The following is a 24,636-nucleotide window of genomic DNA, read 5'->3' on the forward strand; positions in this document are numbered from 1 at the left end:
GTCTTGTGCCTTGTAATGATGTTTTAGCAAATTACTAACTGTATATATGACCTTGGTCTCATAAGATTATAACGGAGCTGAAAAAGTCCTATAACCTAGTAACGTCATAGCCATCATAACATCACAGTCCAACATATTACATGTTTGTGGTGATACTGGTATGAACAAAAAGACCAGATTGCCAGTCATATAAAAATCTAGCACATACAATTATGTATATTACATAATATCTGATAATGATAATAAACAACTTTGTTACTGGTAATTACCATACTATGCCTTTTATTGTTATTTTGGAGTGAATGCCTTCTACTTATTTTAAGTTAACCATAAAGCCACCTCAGTCAGGTCTTCCAGAGGAAGGCATTGTTATCAGAGGAGAGGAAGACATTGTTAACACAGGAGATGACATTTCCATGCCGTTATTTTCCCTGAAGCCCTTCCAGTGCAACAAGATGTGGAAGAGGAAGATGGTGATATTGACTATCTTGACCCTGTATAAGGCTAGGCTAATGTGTGTGTGTGTGTGTGTCTTAGTTTTTAAGAAAAAAGTTTACAATTTTTTTTTAAAAATTGCAGGGACATGGATGAAGCTGGAAACGATCATTCTCAGCAAACTAACACAAGAACAGAAAACTCCAAATGCCACACGTTCTAACTCACAAGTGGGAGTTGAACAATGAGAACACAAGGACACAGGGAGAAGAGCATCACATACCTGGGCCTGTCGGGGGATGGGGGACTAGGGGAGGGACAGCATTAGGAGAAATACCTAATGTAGCTCATGGGTTGACAGGTGCAGCAAACCACCATGGCATATGTACACCTATGTAACAAACCTGTACATGCTGCACATGTACCCCAGAACTTAAAGTATAATAAAAAATAATAAATAAATTAAAATTTCAAAAAAGTTTTTAGGATAGGGATATAAAGAAAATATTTTTGCACAGTTTGTGTTTTAAGCTAAATGTTACTACAAAAAAGTCAAAAAGTTTTTTTTTAATTGAATTTTATAAAGTAAGCTTTATAAACTACTGTAAGCTAAGGTTAATTTGTTATTGAAGAAAGATTTTAAAAATAAATTTAGTATAGCCTACGAGTAGAGTGTTCGGTACAGGCTAAAATAGTGTACCGTAATGTCCTAAGCCTTCACACTCACTCACCACTCACTGACTGGCTTACCCACAGCAACTTCCAGTCCCACAAGCTCCACTCATGTTATGTGCCCTATACAGATGTACCTTTTAAAAAAATATTTATACCATGATTTTACATTTATGTATATTTTATATTTGATTTTTATATATAACTTTTTGAGACAACGTCTTGTTCTATCACCCAGGCTGCAGTGCAGTGGCCAGATCATAGCTCACTGTAGCCTAAACCTTCTGGGTCCAAGCAACCCTTCTACCTCAACCTCCCAAGTAACTGGGACTACAGGTGTGCAGCACCACATCAGGCTAATTTTTATTTTATATTATTTTTTGTTGAGATGGAGTCTTGCAATGTTGCCCAGGCTGGTCCCAAACTCCTGGCCTTAAGGTATCCTCTCACTTTGGCCTCCCACAGTGCTAGGATTACAGGTTCAGTCTATACTATCCTTATTATCCTTTCTGTGTTTAAATATGGTTAGATACGCAAAGATTTACCACTGCATTACAAATGCCTAGAGTATTAAGTATAGTAACATGTCATACAGGTTTGTAGCCAAGGAGCAATGAACCTATACCATATAGCCTAGGTGTGTAGCAGACTATAAGGTCTAGATTTGTGCAAGTATACCCCGTTATATTTGCACAATGGTGAAACTGTTTAATGATGCATTTCTCCAAACAAATCTCTGCACTTCAGTGACACACAACCATGTCAGCATTATGTTTGTTTCCTGAATATCTGAACACAAAAGATATTTTTTAAAGTAATTTATTACATTAGTTTTTCACCATGCTATGAGCTCACTAAAATATTAAAAAATTGGGGGCTTTCAATATGTATTAAATCTGATATTGAAATATTCCAGTTAACTGAATTACCTAAATATATGTAACATACATATTTTCATATATTATATTTCTTAAATCCAATCAATAAAAAACTGTAAACTATTAGTCTATACATAATTGATTCGTCAATGCTTAGGGATAAACATTCTTTGAATTTTTTTGTCCTAACCAGTTAATAAAGTTTCAGTACGTAAACACATATCAAAAGTGAACAATCTAGAAACCAAGCCACTGAATAATTTTGTACTAATTTTTAATAAAAATTGGTAAAATCAAAAATTGAATTTACTAAAACTACTTGTTTGTATTAACTTTGAATTTGCAAAACCATCACTTTGTTCTCACACCATGTTTACCAAGGAGTAGAGTGTTTTCTTTTTATTGAATTAATATTTTGATATTAGCAAGAATTTAAACTTTTAAAATAATTGTCAAGTAACAAAATATGTGCTGTTCTGCGAAAGTGTAATAGACATATAAAATCAGTGTTTATAAATCCAAGATAGGTAAGGTGCCGAACAATTAATCATACATATTTAATTATGAAAGAGAAACTACCAGTTTCTTTCATTACACAGTTTTAATACATAAAAAATACTTCTTACCCAAGCTGTACAAGTAGTAGCTTTGTATTTAAGCAATAAAAATTGCAGTACACGTTGATAATAAACATTTTCCAGTCTTGTTTGAGGAATTTAAGGAACAGATTACAAATAAAACATTCTCTTTTTCGGTTTCTCATTGAGAATTTCAATAAGGTCTTCTTTGCAGTGATATCAGATGAAGTCTATCAAGACAGAATAATTTCCATTTTTCCTTATAATGCCTGAGTGGTAGATTGAATTAAAGGCTGCAAGTACAATTGAATTACTGTTTGAATAAAGAATGTAATTATTTGCAGCCTTATGAGAAAATTAATTTATCTATACATAAAATCATTTATGTGTTATCTCACTAAAATCTGAATATGGAATGCATGAAGTTTATCTGCATCTATTTCCATTTTCAACATTAACATTCTGTTAATGTTAATTTAATGGCAAAACACATAAGACTGAAAACTTTAAGTGTTTCCAGCCCGCATTCCTTTTAGAGAAATTTTATTATATACATAAATGATTACTGACACAAATCAAGGATCTAACTTTTAAAAAAGCTGGTAGAGATAAAATCAAGTGATATCGATTTAAAATTAAATGTGAAAGATGTCAAAATCAGTGAAGATTTATATGCAGGCGGCTTTTTGTAATGAGAGAAACCTGAATTACATGGCTTTTATTAGTTTAAAGATAAAGCTGGTTTTTAAAAGTAATGATTATATGAATAACTTATAATAACCTCTCCAGCATGACATGAACATATACTTTATGACTTTTTTATATTTTTTATATTTAATATATCAACATTTTAACTTTCAAAAATTGAAATTTTAATTATAATTTGAGGCCACAGATATCCTCGAATATAGCAATGAAATGTAAAAGATTAAATCATATCAACCACAGAAAAATCAGATGATTTTACAACGTATATTTGGTTGAAGAGAAATCGTCAGAGCAAATTTGCATTGTGTGCATTACAAGTCTCATGTCACAGATTATGGTATTGCAATGGGTAATTCATTACTACTCTGCTACTTCAGAGTTACTCTGTGCCTGAAATCATGTATCCCTATATAGTAAATTAGATAGATGAATAGGTAGGTAGATGGTTTTAAAAGTAATTTTATAACCAGTTTTTATCACACGTTACAATCAATTTTAATTCCATTTCCTTTCTTTCTTAACAAAAAGTGCTTTTTAATAATTTTAATAGTAACAATTCTTTTAATTTTAAGAACACCATTATAGCCACTTGAAGAGCTGTATATCTAAATACAAGAAGCAGCTACCGAATTCTCCAGACTGGAAGTGTTTATACTGAATTTTTCCCTTATATTTGCATATTTCCTCATTTTTTTCAAAAAGTAAAACGTTTAATAAAAGCTTTTTGGAATATTAATTCAATGACATTTTCAAATGTTATGCAGTATGATTTATAATATAATTTTTCAGAAATCAGTCATCTGTATAAATAAATACTGAATGGGAGATTAATCTGTTTCATCAAGAATGAGCATTTTGGTAATTAATCTAATCTTTTTGGAGGAGCACTGCATGGAAAAATGCCCTCTTAACTTTCTTCCTCCCTCATTTCCCTCCTCATTACTTTGGTCTTCATGGTACTTCACATTTATTTCCGATATTATTTTATAATTATTTATGTTCTGAAAATCAACTTGATTTTAGCAGAAATTTAAATTTGATTAAGCACTTGTGTAACAGATAAAATCAGTTCCAAGCAACTAACCATTGATTGTTTCATGAATTACTGTGGGGTGAAGATTTTAAATCAATTTTTTAAATAATCTTTAAGATCAGAACTACAAAGGAGCTATACAGAGGAGCTTCTTACTCACTACTTTCTGTTTTTATGTAGAACAAGGAAATCAATATCCTCTATTGGTGGTTTTCTTCCCTCTTTTTCTTTGGGTTTTTTAGTTAATTCATAAACATGGTTCTTCTTTATTTAAATAAACAAAAGCTTCCACTTGGCTAACTTATAATTCCTGCCCTCGTTTTCTGTATTTGAGATCTCAAGAGAATGAGATGTTCTATATTTTTGGCTTTCATTGGCACACTGTCCATTCCTTCCTCAGTGTATTCAAATCTAGCTTCTTTTGAGATTCATTCTTTCATTCATCCATTCAACCAATATATTTGAGCACCCGTTTCAGACCTTGACGCTGAAACTGAATAAGCCATACAAGTTTCTGTCCTTATAAAGCTTAGAATATACAGAGTAGAAGTTAAGGTATAAAAGCAAACAGATACATACAAGATTTATTATTCTGTTAGGTATTACAGAGGGAAAAAAGAGGGCAGGGTACAAAAAGTGAAGGGCATTATTTTACACAGATCAATTTGTTGATAATCAATCGACCAAAAGACAATGGAAATCAAGTTCTTAATCTTATTCTCAACAGGAAACTTTCTGAGTTTACCAAATATATCCAAACTGTAAACAACATTTGGTCATTTGCTAAAATTAAAAAATTGCTTTTGACAAACTGGTTTGAGCAAAATGATTTTCTACAGATTAGCTATTGTATTTCATTCTGAGACAAGGTCTCATTCTGTTGCCCAGACTAGAGTGCATTGGCACAATCTTGACTCACTGCAGCCTCAACTCCTGGGCTCCAAAGACTCCCCACTTCAGCCTTCCAAGTATCTGGGTCCAAAGACATGCACCACCACCATGCCCAGCTAATTTTTGTTTGTTTGTTTGTAGAGACAGGGTCTCTGCACATTGCCCAGGCTGAGATTGGCCATTTTTGATAGAGTGAGCAGGAAAACCCTTTCTGAGGAGGCAACATGTGAATGGTGGCCTCATCTCTGAAAAGATGAATGGCTGAGGGCTCAGAGAAGGCAGAGTATAAGGTTATGAGGTGCAAGGAGGTTTGCTGATTACATAAACAGAGGAAAGTCAACGTGATTGGAGCTCGGTGAGTGAGAGGAGAGAAAGGTCAGAGAAGGAGGCAGGGAACAGATTACAGGTGGCGCCACCGATCAAGGTAACAGGTTTAGAGTTTACGTGTGGAATGCGAAGCACTGGGGAATTTTAACCATGGGAGGAATGTGATGCTGTTCATGTCTTAAAGGATCCCAGTGGCTGATATATTGAGGGTGGACTGCTGGGCAGGGGTGAGAGTGAAAGCACGAAGCCCAGTTTAAAGGCTGTGATAACAGTATGAGTGACAGTCATCGATGGGCTGGACGGTGGTGTTGGTGGAGGAGTATGCAGCAGTAAGTGATCAGATTGGCCACATGTACTGCATCACAGGTTCTTTGGAGGAGGGTGTCTGGGAAATGGATAAATGAAGGATAAATCTGAAGACTGGGCCTCAGTATCTGGATGCATAGTGGGACCATTAACTAGAATAGGCAAGAGTATGCAGGCTCTGTGTGTGTGTGGTGGGGTTGAAAATTAAAGGTTTTGTTTTGGATATGTTACCAATTATAAAATCAAATAAAATGTATCCGTATGCAATTATACAAAATAATTGGAGTCTCAGGAAAAGCTGAGGTTGTTGATCTAAATCTGAAAGTGACTGTTATGGACAATAAAGTCGTGGTATTGGATGAAATAACTGAAGGGGGAAAAGATAGGGAAGAGTGGAGAGATTCAGGAAAAGAAGTGTAACCATAAGAATAATGAGAGTAAGAAGACAGGAAGTAAAAAAACAAAAATCAGGAAAATGGACTGTCCCAGAAATCAAGGGAAGAAAATGATTCAAGTAGAAGAAAGTAATCTATCATGTCAAATGCTATTAAAAGGGCAACTGAGATGAGGAATAACAATTGGCCACAGGAACTGATGAGAGAGAAGCCCTTAGCGACCTTGATAACAGCTGCTTCAGCAGAATGTGAGCACAAAAGAACAAGAATTGAGGCAATGTTAACGGGCAACTTCTTGCAAATGTTTGCTATCGTGGAAGCAGAAAACCAAGGCAGGCACTGGGGTGAGATATGAGGTCAAAGGTTTTTGCTTGTATGAGGAAGGAGAATTTACTGAACGTTCACATATGAATGGGAATAAAATTGATGACTGAGCAGGCAGGATGGGAACTGCAGGAGGAAATTCCTTGAATAAACAAAAGGATGCGATCTAGGGCATTCATAGAGACTAAAATACTGGACAAGTAAGTGGGTGTTGTATGTACCAAGAATAATGGCAAGAGAAGTCAAGAGAAAGACAGTGAGTCAGGTAATAAAATGCTGAGTTGCTCAGGGAACACAACCAGAAGTCTGGCAAATGACAGCATGGAAGCCTGACAGGCAGTGAGTCTTTTGGCAGGCAAGGGGGATTTGCTGGGGGAATCCAGGAGCACAGCACCTCCAATCACAGAGGAGGATCCTGTTTGTTTCCTGTTGCTGCTGTAACAAATTACTAATAATTTGCCAGAAATGTATGCCTTCTCAGTCTAGATGCCAAGCATCCAAACACAGTGTCACTAGACTGAAATCAAGGTGTGGTCTGGGCTGCAGTGCCTCTGGAGGTTCTAGAAGAGAATTCATTCCTTTCTTTTTCCAGCTGCTGGTGGCTGCTGCCATTTCTTGGCACTCCTTGGCTTATATCCATATCACTCTAACCTGGCATTGTCTTCTGTGTGTGTGCATGTGTGAAATCTCCCCAGGGCTCTCTTTTAAAGATTCATGTGATTACATTTAGGACCTACCCAGAAAATTCAAGATAATCACCCCATCTCACGATCTTTCATTCAAGCACATATGCAAAGACTTGCAAAGACTTCTTTTTTCCATGTAAGCAACAACTCAAAGATTCCAGGGATTTGTCCCCGATATCTCTGGGAGCCAATACTCAGCCTACAGTACTGATCACAGAAGACAAAAACAATGAAATTTACAAATCTACGCTTGACTTGCAAATTTGGAAGACAATGACTGTGGGCCAGGGTCTTCCATGTACTGATTAGATGAGTCATTTAACCTCTCTAAGTGTCAGTTTTGTCTGTAAAAAAGTGAATATAATCGTGTCAGCTCTGACCACGGGCAGGATACCTGTGAGATTCAACTGAAATAGAATGCATCATGGTGACTAGTGATTCTTCCTCCTCTTATGTTCACAGAACGCACAGAGCAATGTTCTAAGACTGACTCTACCCTCCTTTCCTTCCTCTGTGCCCATGAATCTGTTGAGGCAAGAATCATGTCCTTCTGTTCATCTTTATATCTCCCAACCTTTTTCCCATGAGGGGCCTTTGTACATTCTGATAGGCTTCCGTTCAAATGCCCCATAATTAGATGCTAGTCCCCTGAGTGTAAATTTCCTAGATTCCTTGCCCTTCAGTTATTCTCATCAGAAAATAGGTATAATAATGGCACCTATCTCATAGAATGGCTATGAGAATTAAATAAATTTGTACATGCTAGCTACTTGCATAATGCCTAAGGGTAGAACATGCTGAAAAAACATTAGGGAATAATAATAGTAATCCTTAACTTCTGCTACGTACTTGCCAGGAGCTAGATGATTAAGTTCTTTTGGAAAATTAATTCACTTGATTCTCCAACCCATGATATGTGTACTCTTACTAGCACAATCATCATAATAATACTCTGTATATTAGTAAACATGGTGCACATTGGTCATTCCTACTTTACAGATGATCAAGTTAAGCACTGAGAGTATAAGCGATTTGATCAAGGTTTATACAGGAAGTAGCAGAGCCTAGATTTGAACCCAGAATATTTGGTTCCAGATTCTGGGTTCTAAACCATATGATATACTATCATTATTTAAATGGTCTGACACCGTATACAAAGTAGTTTAAAAAGGGCCATTTGGGACAGCTGTACAACAAAAACAAAATAAAAGAAGATAAAAGTTTACCTATATAATTGAAAAATGCAAACATTTCATTGTTAACTTAGCACATTAAGATACTATGCAGGATAAACCAAATTAGTTATTGAAATTATTCTCTTTCAAAAATTAACTCATATTATTAATATAACAAAAATAAAGAGAAATCTCTATGTTATGCTAAAGTCAACTCAGCTGAACATTTTCTAATATTTCTAATTATGAAGTGCAAAAATGCATCCCAATCTCTGGGAAAGAAAGATACCATTTAAGATCTTTATCACCAAATACACAATGGAGAAGAAAATAAATATTCTTGCTCTCCTACCACTCTTTCCCCTGCCAAAAAAAAAGTCCATGTCAAAAGATAATATAAGGGAAAATGAACAATATTTAGTTAGAACAAGAAGATAAAGTTAAATTCAGAGGAAAGACTCAGGTTGTAGGGAATACTGCTGGTGATGGAGCATAAATTCCACTGGGAAAGTTGGAAGAGCTAGGCAGGCAGAGAGGAATAGTTGATTGCGTCAGATTGTAACTGAAAGGGTATTGAGCTTTCTGCCAGCATCTTCCTAATGAAATGCAATGACTTCTCCTAAACATTCACAGTCTCTTAGTAACTAGCTTCTCTAGCTGGTGATGCATTCTCTTATATCCTCTATTGGTAAAAAAAAAAAAAATTGTTTCTTTCACTCATTCCTCTACATCCCAGGCCACATTGTTCAAAGCCTTGGTTCTTCTTTCTTATCATCTCGTTCAAAATATAGTACCACTTTTACAATGGCAAATAAAACTCCTAGTTGATCGCCCTCACATTTACACATGTAGCTCAGTAATCATCAAAGTTTCAGTCTCAGAATGCTTTACACTCTTAAACATTTATTGAGAAACGCAAAGTTTGCATTGTGGTGGGCTACATACGTATATATAAATATGCATTATTCACATGTACTATTTTAAAAATAAAAGCTGATAATTACTTTAAAATATTTAATCCATTAAGAGAACCATAATAAACATAATGATACTAGATTACCGGTTTTATAAAAAAAAAACTGAATTTTCTAAAACAAAAAAAGTTAATGTGAAGAATGTCATTGTTTTACATTATTGCAGATTTTATTATTGTTTGGCTTAATAGAAAAGAGCTATTTTCTCACATCGATTTCTGAATTCAATCTGTGAACAGTGTATTGTTCTGGTCAAGATATATGAAGAAAATCCAGCCTCACACAGACGAAGCTGACAAAGCAGGCTTTTCATTTAATAAATTTTCAGATCATTATTAACATTGTTCTTTGATATTTTACCAAAATATGACAAACATGGCAAATGATTGTTTCTTCAAGTTTAGGTTCAATAAGGAATCTAAAAGCATACTAAAATACTTTTCATAATCTGTTAACCCACTGGTCAATCTTTTATTATGAATAGTTCTCTTATCCATTCAAGACACTGTTATTCATGCATTGACATGTTAGTTCACAAGTTATGCAGATTTTCCCAATTTTTACACATTCCATTACATGTTTAAGTACTAGAAAACTGTCAAGGTCATGGTGATGGATGTAAGTTTTCTAAATTTCCAATTTTCTCTTAAAAGTTCAAATATAATTACTAACAGCAAATACAGCACGTTGTTTTCCTTAAAGTTACAGACTCATTTTGCTCAATTTTAAGAAAACATTTGTCAAATACTCATCTAAATTACCATAGCTTGCCTGTCAATCACTTTGTTCAAGAAAACAAAGGGTATTCAGAAAAAAAAATATATATATATATGTGGCTGGTTCAGCTTTCAACTCAATTGCAAAAGTGCCTTTCATTGAGACAGACATTATAGTTTGATATGTGCAACACTTGTTTTATGATGCAATCTTACCATTTCATGACATAGAACATGGAAAATATGTGTAATTGAGAGTTTATATTTAAAATCAATAATTTTTGCTGTTCTATCAGGACTTTCTTAAATGTAATGGCTTTTAAAAATATGAGTTTGCGGTGAAAAAACATACAGTTATTACTATTAATAGTACGGTTTGATGCCACCAATTTAATTTGTGGTAAAGCTCCAGTTTTGCTCACCACTGCTTTTGTACTGTATATACAAATGCAAATACAGAGGGAAAGGTAAACCACGACTTCAGAGTATTATGAAAATACTTTTGATCTCACAAACACTCTGAGGTTTCCAGAACCGCAGAACACTTTGAGAATTTTTGCTGAAGCAAATATTTCTTACCTGAGATTTAGCTATTTATTCTTCAATGTATCACATATCGACCTGGGATCTGTATTTGCCAATTATTTCCCTCTATTGTTTCAACATCTTTCTGACTTCCTTATTCCGTATGTTAACATCAACCATCTAAGCATCTGGTTCAAAGCCTTAGAACTTTTATTGCCCATGTCCAGTTAGTCACGAATAGCTGTTCTTTCAAAAATTTATTTCTCATTGTTAGATATTTCCTTAATATCTATCTCATCCACTTTTGGATTACTAAAAGAGCTCCCAGGTTCCTCAGTCCACTTTTTTCCTGACTTCAATGTTCAGCACTCTAAATGTTTTCATACTTCATTTATTTATTAAAATGCAATGTTCAGCCCAGGACCACAGACCTGAGTAAACTAATACAACTTGATTTACATTGTAGAGTCTCCAAAACAAGCCTAAAAGAATATCCAAGTGCTAGAAAAGACATTTTGTTAAGTAACACATGGCATTCTAAACCAAAATGTATTAATTGAACTTGGAGTTTCTCAAATTACATAATGAGAACTTACCTCAGTCTTTTCCTTTAAAGTCAGCTCTACTGGATCCACAAACGTACAAAAGTAAAACTTTTAACATCCTTGAAATAACTATCACAGTTTAATTTCCTGTGCCATCATATTAATTATATTTTAATTATGTCCAATCACAAAAAGTCATTGATCATATTTATTGTTCTAAGAATTGTCATTAATTTGTACCCTCTTCTTGGTGCTAAAAGATTCTGGTGGATTTTCAATATCTAAATAGCAATATATTAGCATGAATCACTAATGCAGCATCTTATCTCTTCATTTCATGGTTCTTGGGATATCTGCCTACAGTACAGTGTTTCCAATATATCCATTTGTTTCTATTAGATTTATAGCAATGGCTAAGAAATTTCATTGGGCAACACAAAAATATTCTCCAACTCATCATACAAATGCATGCCAAATTATAATATCTATGAGTCTGGCCACCATATGCTCTAATATAAAGTAAGTTAAAATGGTTTAAATTCTATTCTGCAATCTTCTGATTTTACAGCATCCTGAGCAGGGTCTTACACATCTGCTAGATCATATAGCCTAGTGTCACAGTTGAGTGATTCCTACAGTTACAGATCAGGAAAGAGAGGAAGAAATGAATTGAAAGTATTCACTCCAAAGTTACAGACACTTTAACAAATATCCTGTTTGTATTTTGACCAGAGAGAAACTTCCTCAGAAGGTAGGCAATCTTTTAGACCATTACGTTCTTTCCAAATAGTTGGAGAAAAATAGCAATACTTTCTGATAACTAAAATGGGTTATAAAGCACAAAAATCAATCAGACCAAGAAGAGTCTGTTTTACTGCAACATCCATTTCTGCTTTCACAGCTGTTATCAGAAAATGCTCCAACAGTAACGTAGTCAAAAACAGAAAGAGTAGGGTGTGACAATTATGTAATTTTTGCTGTGGGATACTGGAAGCCCTTTTTAAATGCACTAGAAAATATACATTTGAAAACAAAGGTGCTTCCAAAGCTATGACTGGTAGAAATCTAAATTCTAAATAATTGTGATTTCAAAAGTATGACTTTAGAAACAATATGAATTTTCTTTATGAACATCTACCAATTCAAACAAAAAGTGTTCTTATTCAAGAATTTTTTAAAAAATAAGAATATAATCCCTTATTGCTGTAATTTTGCAGGGCAAGGTCAAAGTGCTTGGAAGATCAGTATACTTGAAATGAAAAGAACTTCACAGATGAACTAATTCATCTCCCAAATGCCTCTATAACCATCTCAGGGACTTGAGCTTCTCTCCTATTAAAGACAAACAAATATAAATAAAACCTTCCATTTTAAAACCATTCTCAGGGCCCAACTGCATATCTAATACAATCAAAATATCACGGCCTTATAGCTAAGGCATCAAATTTCATAAAACTGGAATTAAACTCTATTTCTTTTCTTTTTTAAAATTTGTTTTCTTGGGAATTCACATTAGTTTCTGTGTGGAGCTGCTGTCATACATTTGAAAATTATTAAAAAATAGCAAGTATCGAGCTTCAATAAAAGGACTGAGTCATAATTCCTCTGTATTGCACCCTGCTTATGATTCCCCTTTTTCTTTCATTTGAAAGAATTATCTATCATGCTTCCCATATCTTTTTCTTTTTCTTTTTCTTTTTTTTTTTGATATGTAGTGTCACACTGTCACCCAGGCTACAGCAGAATGGCACAATCTTGGCTCACTGCAACCTTTGCCACCTGGATTCAAGTAATTCTCCTGCCTCAGTTTCCCAAGTATCTGGGATTACAGGCACCCATCACCCACCCAGCTAATTTTTTATATTTTTAGTAGAGATGGGGTTTCACTGTGTTGGCCAGGCTGGTCTTGAATTCCTGACCTTGTGATCTGCCTGTGTCAGCCCCACAAAGTGCTGGGATTACAGGTGTGAGCCACCGCGCCCAGCCCCCACATCTTTTTCACAATGAACTCCAATACAATCATCAGCATTATTTATTTTAACAGCTTTCCCACTTTGGTCATGTTGCAGTCCACACTTGTCATTACTGCACTTCATTCTGCTTTCCTATTTTCAACGTGAATGTAGATTTCACTTCCACACAACATGAGCATGCAAGCTGTTCCATATCCATATATAGTGAAGTGTTTTAGGCAAACATGCAGATTGTGTACTTGGTTCCAAAGGCCTTAACAAGCAGTGGTCCCTGTCCCTACCCCACCCAAACCTTATAAGGTTAAGTGCCAGCTCACTTATCACTCTATACCCAAGAACAGCTGTGTATCAAAACCATTCTCTGCATGGAAACTTAAAGCTAGCTTGGTAGTTTAAATAAAGTCAAACACAATTTGCACAGTGTTTTCAAAAGCCTCCAAACCATTAAGATCTTTAGTTATCCTGAAAGCATGAAGCTTGTTTCACTCTTCCGGAATGATTAAGTTACTCAGACATTCACATTCACTATTGTGTGTGAGGGAGGGTACAAAAGAAAAAAAAAAAAAAAAAGAGCAGTCGATGAAATTTCACCAAGAGTATTTTAGTAAACATTCTATATAATTTCCTCTAGTTAAACTACTCTAAGTTGCTACCCAGGATTCCATGTAGTTTTCAAGCTGTATTAAAAACAGATTTTTTTTTCATTTGGTTTCTAAATACATTTATATTCATCATGGTATACTGGCTTGTAGTACTAGACATGACTAGCGTTATCCAACATTAAAACAGCCAACGGTGGCCGGGTGTGGTGCCTCACACCTATAATCCCAGCACTTTGGGAGGCCCAGGTGGATCACTTGAGATCAGGAGTTCGAGACCAGCATGGCCAACATGGTGAAACCATGTCTCTACTAAAAATACAAAAATTAGCTGGGTATGATGGCAGGCATCTGTAATGCCAGCTATTTGGGAGGCTGAGGCTAGAGAGTCGCTTGAACCAGAAAGATGGACATCGCAGTGAGCCGAGATCACACCACTGCACTCTAGCCTGAGCGACAACCTGAGTCTCAACTGGGGTTGGGGAGAAAGGAGAGCAGCCAAAGCCTCACGTGATCTATGGCAACATTTCTTAAATTTGAGTATGCACAGAGTTACTTGGGGCTTCTGATTTACATCAAGAAATTCAGATTCATTAGGTCCAGAAATCTGCATTGTTAGTACATATTAGAAAACCAGACCCTGACATGTTTAAAAGTCGAAACACCCTGGAGTGAGATACACGCCTTTCTTTCCTGGGTGAAGCCTAACCCGTTTTCCACGCTCACCTCCTCCACTCTTTCCCCTCTCCCCTCCTCGCCCCACTGCCCTCTGCTTCCACCTCACATAGAGCTGATGCTCCAAACACAAAAACACGATGCTGTTCACCCTCCGAACCCTTCACACGGTCCATTTTTTCTGTCTTTTTCTACCTGGAACACATACTCATCATTAAGAGCAAACCCCATCCTACACAGGAAGTCTCCCTAATCCAATTAGGCTGTCAGTTGTAGATTCTAGTGTTTCACACCACTGTGTGAATATCACTTTGTAGGCAATACATATTACAGTACTTTATAATTAGCTGCTAAAGTCCCTACATGCCCCACTATACCTATAGTCTGTGAGGTCAAAGATCATATTTTATTCATCTTGCACTTCTAAGCACCAGGCATGTAACACAAGAGGGTTGTAATAATTGGATTTTGAGTCGAAAGTTGAATGTTAGTATGGAAACTCTTTTTCAAACAAATCCAACTATTCTAAACTCCTTGTACATATCAGTATATATTTAATGCCATATATCTTAAGTTGGAATCATGGAGATTTGTGAAATCAATTTGTCAAAGATATGTATTAGTGATTCTCTACTAGGTCCTTATGCTTACTGTAAATTTAATTATGTTTAACTTATTTAAAGGGATGCTTTGTTGTGCTCGATTCAGCAGCACATATACTAAAATTGGAAGGATACAGAGAAGATTAGCATGGCCCCTGCGCAAAGATGACATGCAGATTCATGAAGCGTTCCATATTTAAAAAAAAATGATGCTTTGTCTTTTATACCATTTTCATCTCACATATGCCCAATAGTTTTTTTTTTTTAATGTAACCAAAATAGTACCCAGGGGAAAGGGTGATAGTAAATGAATGCATTATTCTCCATTCAGATGTTCAGAAAACATCTGAAAAAAACGTTTATGGTCTCTGACTGCAAGGGGCAAGGTCTCTTGAACTAGTCTAGATGAGAAAAAAGGTAAATAAGGGTTAGACATTTTTCTACATAAAAAAAGTAATAGGAATTTTGGGTGGCCTCTGCCTGCTGGATTTTGCAAACAGTATCAGTAGAGAGAAAGTGATTCTGACAATACAGCAGGAAGTCGAAGAGAGTCATGAAAGGACTTTGTACTCCACTGACAGGAATGATGTTTTAATGTCTAAAAATAGATGTTTCTGACACTACTAACTCAACTATCTCCAAATGTTCAGTAAAGCTCTGTTATATATATACAGCAATCATGAGATAGTGGTAAACTGGGAGATTTGAAAGAGAAAGTATTGACTTCCAGATCTGGCAACATGAGGGTGAAGAAAGGTCAGCATCCTCCTCCAGGAGACAGGAAGTGAGCATCAAGATGCCAGCAAAGGCCAGGCACAGTGGCTCACACCTATAATCCCAGCACTTTGGGAGGCCAAGGTGGGAGGACTGCTTGAGCCCAGGAGTGGGAGACCAGCCTAGGCAACAAAGGGAGACCCCCATCTCTACAAAAAAAAATAAAAATAAATTATCTGGGCGTGGTGGTATACATCTGCAATCCTAGATACTCAGGAGTCTAAGGATCACCTGAGTCTTGGAGGTCAAGACTGCAGTAGGCTGTGACTGAACCAATGCACTCCAGCTCGGGCAACACAGCCAGCTCTGTCTCAAAATACCGGCAGAGCTTGAGTCTGGAGCCAGAAGTGATCATAAGAACGTAAATTCTCTGGACTACTTAAAAATAAGGATGTGGATATGGAGTTTATTATAGTGAATTGCATAAGGATTTGACACGCTTTATATGAATATTAATGGAAAGTATAATTCTAGAAGATAAAAGTACTAGTAATACCAAACTTTCCTGTTGTTGTAGCGGTTTTGAACCCACATTGTACACACTCCAGGACCCTCGCCTTACTTTCAACTGGGGCTTTGCCACCTACCACCTGGGCTTTGGGCAAGTTATTTAACTTTTCTGTGACCCTGTTTCCCTTTCTTATAAAATAGCAGTAGTAATAATGTTTATGTCATAGAATCAATACAGGATTAAATCAGTTAATCTTTTTAAAGGACCTTGAATAGTACTTATAAAACAGTAGACTGGTTTTTCTTAATATAAGAACAACACAATAGTTCTCAATGAAATTCTTATCTGCTAGTAGATTTTCTTACATGTATCATGTACATAAGTCACTAGTATAATACTATGATCACCAGGCTGATGAAGTTATTCTTTGGAGATTTACATAAAATTTGTGGAATAAAATGTTATGATTATACCATTTAATGTCAAATTCTTTTATTTCTACATAAAGTAGTCCTAATACTCTGTCTCATAGTTGGATGAGAGACAAATGTAAAAATCAGATCATAAACTCTGGTACAGGAGAAAAAAAAAATTGTTCCTTTGTGTCTGCCAGGAAAGATGCAGAAAGATGGACTTGTCACTTAAAACAGAAACTCTTTCCCATTTGAAGTTGTCCCGGCAGAAGGCAGTACCTCTAAGGGAACACTTTTAAAACTGTATCATTCCCCTTTGTTCATGTCTTGGTTTTTGCCACTCAGCTGTGAGTTTCTAGGTGTCCGTAGAACCTACTGCAATGTGGTCCCATGGCAGGTGCTTCACATGTGTGCATTTGGCTGATCTGCTGCGTCCTGGCATCTCCTTTCCCACTACTACTGGTGCTGAGCTATCCCTTGGGAAGTCAACACATACATTTAGTGTATTCCACAAAGCAGAAGAACTGGGGAAGGGGAGATATTTTGGAAAGCTTTTAATATTTTATTTTCTCCCCTCAAAAATGATTATCAAAATAACAAAAGAAATAACATTTAGAAATTAGCTGACCTCTTTCCATATGTTTCAGTGTAGTACAGTATTATTATTTAGTTATCTATGAGAGACTACCACAATCTTTTCTTTGCCTAGAAGGTCTAAACGTCTAAATCTTTCTTGATCCCCTGCCTCTATCTCTAGTAGACAAACTGTTTATATCATCTTTCTGTCTGGTACACCCTTGTCCCTTCCTTTCACAGGGCTCTCTCCTAAGTCCTCTCAAGTGTCACCTCTACTAAAAGCCCTCCCCTGGACGAGCTGACACCTTGCCTCTGTAGATCTTGACATTCTCCTAACACATGATTTTACCATTCCTCATTTTATTCATCAAATTATAAATCATGTTTCTATAATTTTCTCTCCCTCCCTACCTCTGCTCTCTCCCACTAAACCATGAACACTTATAAATCAGGTTCTGGGTTTTAGTCATCCGAGACATCCAATATCTCTCAGAGTGTTTGACACAAAGAATACTTTCAGGTAAAAGATTTACTGAATTAGTGATTTAAGCCATATGGATATGGCTTAATTTTTTTTTTTTACTTCTTTATTCACTTATTTCACCTAGACAGCTTTATTCACTATTCACCTAGACAGCTTTTTCAAGAAGCTGATTTACTATTTTCCTTACTTAAATATTCCTTTACAGTATTTTGGTAATTATTTTCTAGGGCAAAAGTTAAGCGCATGTGTATTACTGACTCTTACATCCTGCAAGATCACGTTCTACTGATACCTATCATATTACAAGTTATATGGAAGTACAGAAGGAAGAAAGACAGAGAGGAAGGAAAGAGTAAAAGACAATAGTAAAAGAAGGGAAAGAAAAGAAAGAGGGAAAATGGTAAGAAAATACAGAAATTTCCAGGTTTCTGATGGATATTAAATTATGTTTCTATAATTTTCAATAATTTTAAAATTCAGGTGATTTGTATACGAACAGAAAATTTAAATTGCCAGGAAAATATAAACCAAGCGTAAATATTCAAACATGTCTATGATTCACTTGACTAATTTATTTCTTTGTTTTAATCTAACGTCCAAAAATTTCTGCCCATATAGTAACCGGTTTAAAACTGACAATTTTGATATGGTTTGCATTTGTGTCTCCATCCAAATCTCATGTTGAATTGTAATCCCCAGTGTTGGAGGAGGGACCTGGTGGAAGGTGATTGGATCATGAGGGCGAATTGCCCCTTGCTGTTCTCATCATAGTGAGTTCTCACGAGATCTGGTTGTTTAAAAGTGTACAGCACCTCCCCGTTCACTCTTCCTTCTGCTCCAGCCATGTAAGACATGCCTCCTTTCACTTTACCTTCTGCCATGATTGTAAGTTTCCTGAGGCCTCCCCATCCTTGCCTCCCGTACAGCCTGCAGAACTGTGAGCCAATCAAACCTCTTTTCTTTATAAATTACCCAGTTTCGAGTTGTTCTTTATAACAATGTGAGAACAGACTCATACAAATACCAAAATACCCAGAGGTCAAAGGAGGAAAAATACCAGGAGAGCTGATGGCATAAATTCCTGCCCAAGTCAAAGTCTAAAGAGAATCAGACAGAGGGAAAAAACTCTTCCTTACTCAGCTCTTTTATTTTACTTGGGCCTTGAACAGATTGGATGAGGTCCATCCACACTGGGAAAGGCAAACTACCTTACTCAGTCTGCTGATTCAAATGCGAATCTCATTTAGAAATACCTAGAAAGACACACCCAGAAATAATCTTATCCATACACCTGGACACCCCATGGGCCAGTCAACTTGACATAAAATTTACCGTCACATTTTGCCATCATGCGCATATAACAGCAAGTACTTGAAACGATGCATGAAACTTGAGTTCTGCCTTTCACACAGCTGAAGTTCACCGATATCTATGTAGTGTCAGTTACAAAGATAAAGGTACAACCTCTTCAAAATCAATATAAAGTGTCATTCTCTGGCTTGTGCTATAAGCAAAGAAATATTAATCTGGGATATCTGTTAGTAGATGAATGGATTTTAGTTTGCTGTTTCTAAATCAATGCAATAATGGAAAAGTAAGAGTGCAAATGAATGCTTTTACAATGATAACGCTGGGGGGCTCATTATGAGAGTAAAAGAAGAGGAAAGAAAGGAGGGAAAGGGGAAGGGAAATATATAGACCTTCAGTTTTTAATGGATATTAAATTATGTTACTATAATTTTCTATTATTTTCTGATGTTTACTGGGTGCCTGCTCTGGGCAAGTACTAGATCAAGAAGTCTCATGGGCAGAAATAAAAATAAATTAATTAAAAAGCACTGGCAAGGAGTAATGGGCATGCTTCTCTGTGGTGGTATTTCCTGCACTGGTTTCGTAGTAGAGAGGCTTCCTGCACCATCACTCTAAGGAAGCTTACATCTAAAGGCAGCTAATTTCTCTTTCTTTGCCTAAGGATGGGTGAGCTCTTGTTTCCTGTGAGCTGTTGTTTTTAATATATTCTTCTAATAGGGGCCATGGCAAAAGCTAAGAAGCACAAAGTGAATGACCAATTGTTATGTCGTCAATGGTTAGTATAGATGTTTGGAAAAGATAATCAGTCACAAAATAATATTTAGTCTCTTGAATAACCAACATTTAAAAATGTTATACATCATTTCTTTTGGCAAGAAGGGGAGAGGATACAGATTCTTTTTGTGTGTGTGTTAGTCTCTTTCTGCTTAGTATGATGGATTTTTTCTTTTTTATTCCTTCTGAAAAGAAAACAACATGATACATGTGCAGAATGTGCAGTTTTCCTACACAGGTAGACGCGTGCCATGGCGGTTTGCTGCAACTATTGTCCCATCCTCTAAGTTCCCTCCCCTCACTCCCTAACATCCAACAGGTCCCAGTGTGTGTTACTCCCCTCCCTGTGTCCATGTGTTCTCATTGTTCAACTCCCACTTATGAGTGAGAACATGCAGGGTTTGGTTTTCTAGTCCTATATTAGTTTTCTGAAGATGATGGCTTCCATCTTCATCCATGTCCCTGCAAAGGACATGGTCTAATTCCTTTTTATGGTTACATACTATTCCATGGTGTATTTGTACCACATTTGCCTTATCCATGCTCTGATTGATGAGCATTTGGTTGGTTCTGTGTCTTTGCTATTGTAAATAGTGCTGCAATAAACATATGTGCACATGTGTCTTTATAGTAGAATCGTTTCTATTCCATTGGGTATATACCCAGTAATGGGATTGCTGGCCCAAATTGTATTTCTGGTTCTAGATCCTTGAGGAATCGCCACACTGTCTTCCACAATGGTTAAACTAATTTACATTTCTACCAGCAATGTAAAAGCATTCCTGTTTCTCCTCAGCCTCACCAGTATCTATTGTTGCCTGACTTTTTAATAATTGCCATTCTGACTGGTATGAGACGGTATGTCACTGTGGTTTTTATTTGTATTTCTCTGATGATCAGTGATGTTGAATTTCTTTTCATATGGTTGCTAGCCATGTAAATGTCTTCTTTTGAGAAGTATCTGTTCATATTCTTCACCCATTTTTTGATGAAGTTGTTTTCTTTTTGTAACATTGTTTAAGTTCTTTGTAAATTCTCGATATTAGACCTTTGTCAGATGGGTAGATTGCAAAAGTTTTCTCCCACTCTGCAGGTTACCTGTTCACTCTGATGATAGTTTATTTTGCTGTGTAGAAGCTCTTTAGTTTGATTAGATCCCATTTGTCAATTCTGGCTTTTGTTGCAATTGCTTTTGGCATTTTTGTCATGAATTTGTTGCCCACCCCTATGTCTTGAATAGTATTGCTTAGGTTTCCTTCTAGGGATTTTATGGGTTTGGGTTTAACATTTAAGCCCTTAATGCATCTTGAGTTAATTTTTGTATAAGGGATAAGGGAGGGGGTCCAGTTTCAGTTTTCTGTATATAGCTAGGCAGTTTTCCCAGCACCATTTACTGAATAGGAGATCCTATAAATTCAGTAAATAGGAGATCCTATAGATTCAGTATTCTTCATTGCTGGTTTTTGTCAGGTTTGTCAAAAATCAGATGGTTGCAGATGTGTGGTGTCATCTCTGAGGTCTCTGCTCTGTTCCATTGGTCCATATGTCTGTGTTGATATCAGTACCATGCCATTTTGGTTATTGTAGCCTTGTACTATAGTTTGAAGTCTGGTAGCATGGTGCCTCCAGTTTTGTCTTTTTGCTTAGGATTGTCTTGGCTATACAGGGTCTCCTTTGATTCCATATAAAATTTAAAATAGTTTTTTTCTAATTCTGTGAAGAATGTCAATGGTAGTTTAATGGGAATATCATTAAATCTATCAATTACTTTGGGCAATCTGGCCATTTTCATGATATTGATTATTCCTATCCATGAGCATGAAATATTTTTTCATTGGTTTGCATCCTCTCTTATTTCCTTCAGCAGTGGTTTGTAGTTCTTCTTGAAGAGTTCCTACATATCCCATGTTATCTGAATTCCTAAGTATTTAGAAAACCCCGTAATCTCAGCCCAATAACTTCTTGAACTGATAAGAACTTTCAGCAAAGTCTCAGGATACAAAATCAATGTGCAAAAATCACAAGTATTCCTTTACACCAACAATAGACAAGCAGAGAGTCCAATCATGAATGAACTCCCAATCACAGATCCTTTTTTGATTCAATATGTTGCAGCTCTAAACATAGGACTTCTCAAGTCTCAAGATTATTTCCACTACTTTGCATAACTCTAAAACATATGACTAAACTTTACTGTAAACTTTTAGACATGAAACTAGTAGGTGTGAAAAATAAACTAAAAGAAAAAAATCCTTAGGCTTATGTTCATTATTATCAACTAAGGCAAACATTACTGAAGGTAATCAATTTAATTAAGGCTAACTTGGGCTCAACACACTAATTATGCCTACATATCAAAGGTAAAGTTCATTGAGATGCCTAAATCTATCCTTTGTGATCACTTTATGAAATTCTATTGTTTACCAATGTCACACTTGGAGAGTAAAACCAATGATAGGAACACTAGCTGTCATATAACTTGCCTTTCTGCATCCTTTTGCTATAGGAGAACAAAGGAAGTTAACAGGTTTTTTTTTTTGGTTCTATCAGTTTTATTACAGAAGGAAATATTTTCATAATTTCATGTCAAGCTAGTTCAGTTTTCATAACTGTCTGCATCCTGGGAGAAACAGTCATGCTGAAGCTGCTCTCAAAGACTAAACAACAGCTCCAGAAATTATTTCACATTCCTCCATTAAACTGTACAGTTTATGCCTGCCTTCAGCAACTAACAAAACATGAGCTTATTAGTATTCCAAATTATGGAATGAAGCAGATTAGAGGCAGAAACACAATGACTGGTGGTAGACAGCTGGAGGTGTTGCAGCCACCAGTGTTTCCAGTTGAGAAATCATGGACTTTCTTTATTAGATAGAATATATTGTTTTCTTTCTGTGGTAAGATTTTGTTTTGCTTTAATCTTCCAAAATGAACACCCTTTCTGATTTTTGTCTCCTAGACCTGCCTAATCCCACACTACCATTAAGGCTGTCTTTCATTTTTATTCCTGGTTCAGATCATTCTCTCAGAGTTATGATCTTTTAAATTACAGCCACCACCCTGGTCTATACATTCATGTCCTTGTTTATTGCAGTAGGCTCAACATTGAATTCTTTCCTAGTTCTAATCCAAATAGGACACCAATAGATTAACAATTGCCAAACACTGCTATGTACATTCACTTCTCAAACTACAGAACATTTCTCTATTGCCAGAGAGCAAATCAAAATGATATCGTAGCATTTAAAGCTCTGTATCTAGGATCTGCTTGTGTCACTCATCGAGGGCCAACATGTGCTTCTACTTCTATAAGATCAATTTCTTCTCATACTCTTTACAATATCACTAGCTCATATCCCAGTTCTTCATGGAAGTACATTCTAATCTAGACTATTCTAGTTCTTCCTTTCCTTTGGATTCACTCAATGTCCAATAATACAATTGACATGTCTGATATTTTGAGATCTTAGCAAGCCAGGCTTAGGATGAATTACTTACAAAATTTTAATTTAGATTTTCAAGCAATGTATTAATAGCAAAAGTCCATGTGAAACTCTCACCTTCAAACACACATACAAGCAAATACGTCTCTTCCTATCAAACAGGCTTAGGGTAACTACAGAATTTTGAGTCTTCAGTGAGAATGGCTCATCTTGAAAAGAAATTGTAGTTGATGGAAACTTTACTTTTATGAACAATTAATACAGAACCTAGACACAATTCATAACCCCCTTCTTTGACCTAACTTGCCCCTTATAAAAAAATCACCTTTCTTTCAGTTTTGATTTACTTCTCCCCTTGTTCCATTCTGCCATTTCAGCTGTTAACATCTCAGTGAAGTGCTACTAAATATTTCCCTAGCTCTTCCAATAGTTGATATAATGAGATTTCTCTTAGAAGGTCATTGGAGGGTATGTTAATTAACAAGCAGAGCTGTTAAAATATTGATTGCGGCCAAAGTTCCCACTTTAAATTAGTGTCTGTTAAGCATCCCCTGATCAACCCTTAACAATTTACAGTTCTGTTGTGGAGTGCGTCTAGGAACTGAAATCATATTCTAACTCACTTCACATTGTTCCCTGCAATCACTGTTAATTCATTCAGAATTGTACCACTGTCCTCTGAAACAACCATGTTCTGTCTTACTCTTGTTTGCAGTGTGCTTGTAATGCACATTTTCTACGTCATCTACTTATGACTATCCGTGAATGTCGGGGTGGGGGGGGGCATAGTAATACAACTCAACCCCTCATATGATGCAACCATGTTCTAATGATTATATTAGAACCATATTTCATGATCTTTTCTGGTCTGCATTCCAAGCACAGCTGTCAAGTTTTCTAATGCATTTGTAATTACTATGCAGGATTGCACTATATATATATATTTCTTTTTATTTAAGCATCGTCATTTGAAAGTACTCCTCTGTTAGGCCTTGTAAAGTCAATGGTGTATTAACTAGTTAATCAACGTGTGCTATTTTACCCTGACGCCTACTTTCATTTTATAAAAATGGATTGGTTGAATTCTCCTTGTTAGAAAATGCCACTGCAATTACTGAATTCATTTATGAAGATATAGAACAATGATTAAGTTACATTTATTATATATTTTCTATTTTACTGCTTATATTAGGATTGCCGGGGTGCTAATGGTTTTTGCACAAACAAGTTAATGGTTAACAAGAACCTACTGAACTTTTACACTGTTATGATGGTCTGGAATTATTTTTATATTTGGCAAGGAGAAATTCATTCTTCTGACATTCTAGTACTTGTAATATATGTATTTGAGAGTTTGGGGTAAGAATTTGCAATACCAAAAAATTCATTTAGC

At 35.9% G+C, this 24,636-nt stretch overlaps 1 protein-coding gene and 1 non-coding gene across 2 annotated transcripts in view; one reads left to right on the forward strand and one right to left on the reverse strand.

The window, feature by feature from the left end:
- GPC5 (glypican 5) overlaps positions 1–24,636 on the reverse strand; it is a 1,382,768-nt gene that overhangs the window by 1,115,023 nt on the left and 243,109 nt on the right. The window lies entirely within an intron of this gene.
- On the forward strand, positions 15,111–15,217 carry LOC120365781 (U6 spliceosomal RNA). Its single transcript, XR_005580633.1, has one exon. It is a non-coding gene; the product is annotated as a U6 spliceosomal RNA (small nuclear RNA).

The sequence above is a fragment of the Saimiri boliviensis genome, chromosome 16, assembly GCF_048565385.1.
Source record: "Saimiri boliviensis isolate mSaiBol1 chromosome 16, mSaiBol1.pri, whole genome shotgun sequence".
NCBI lineage: Eukaryota > Metazoa > Chordata > Mammalia > Primates > Cebidae > Saimiri > Saimiri boliviensis.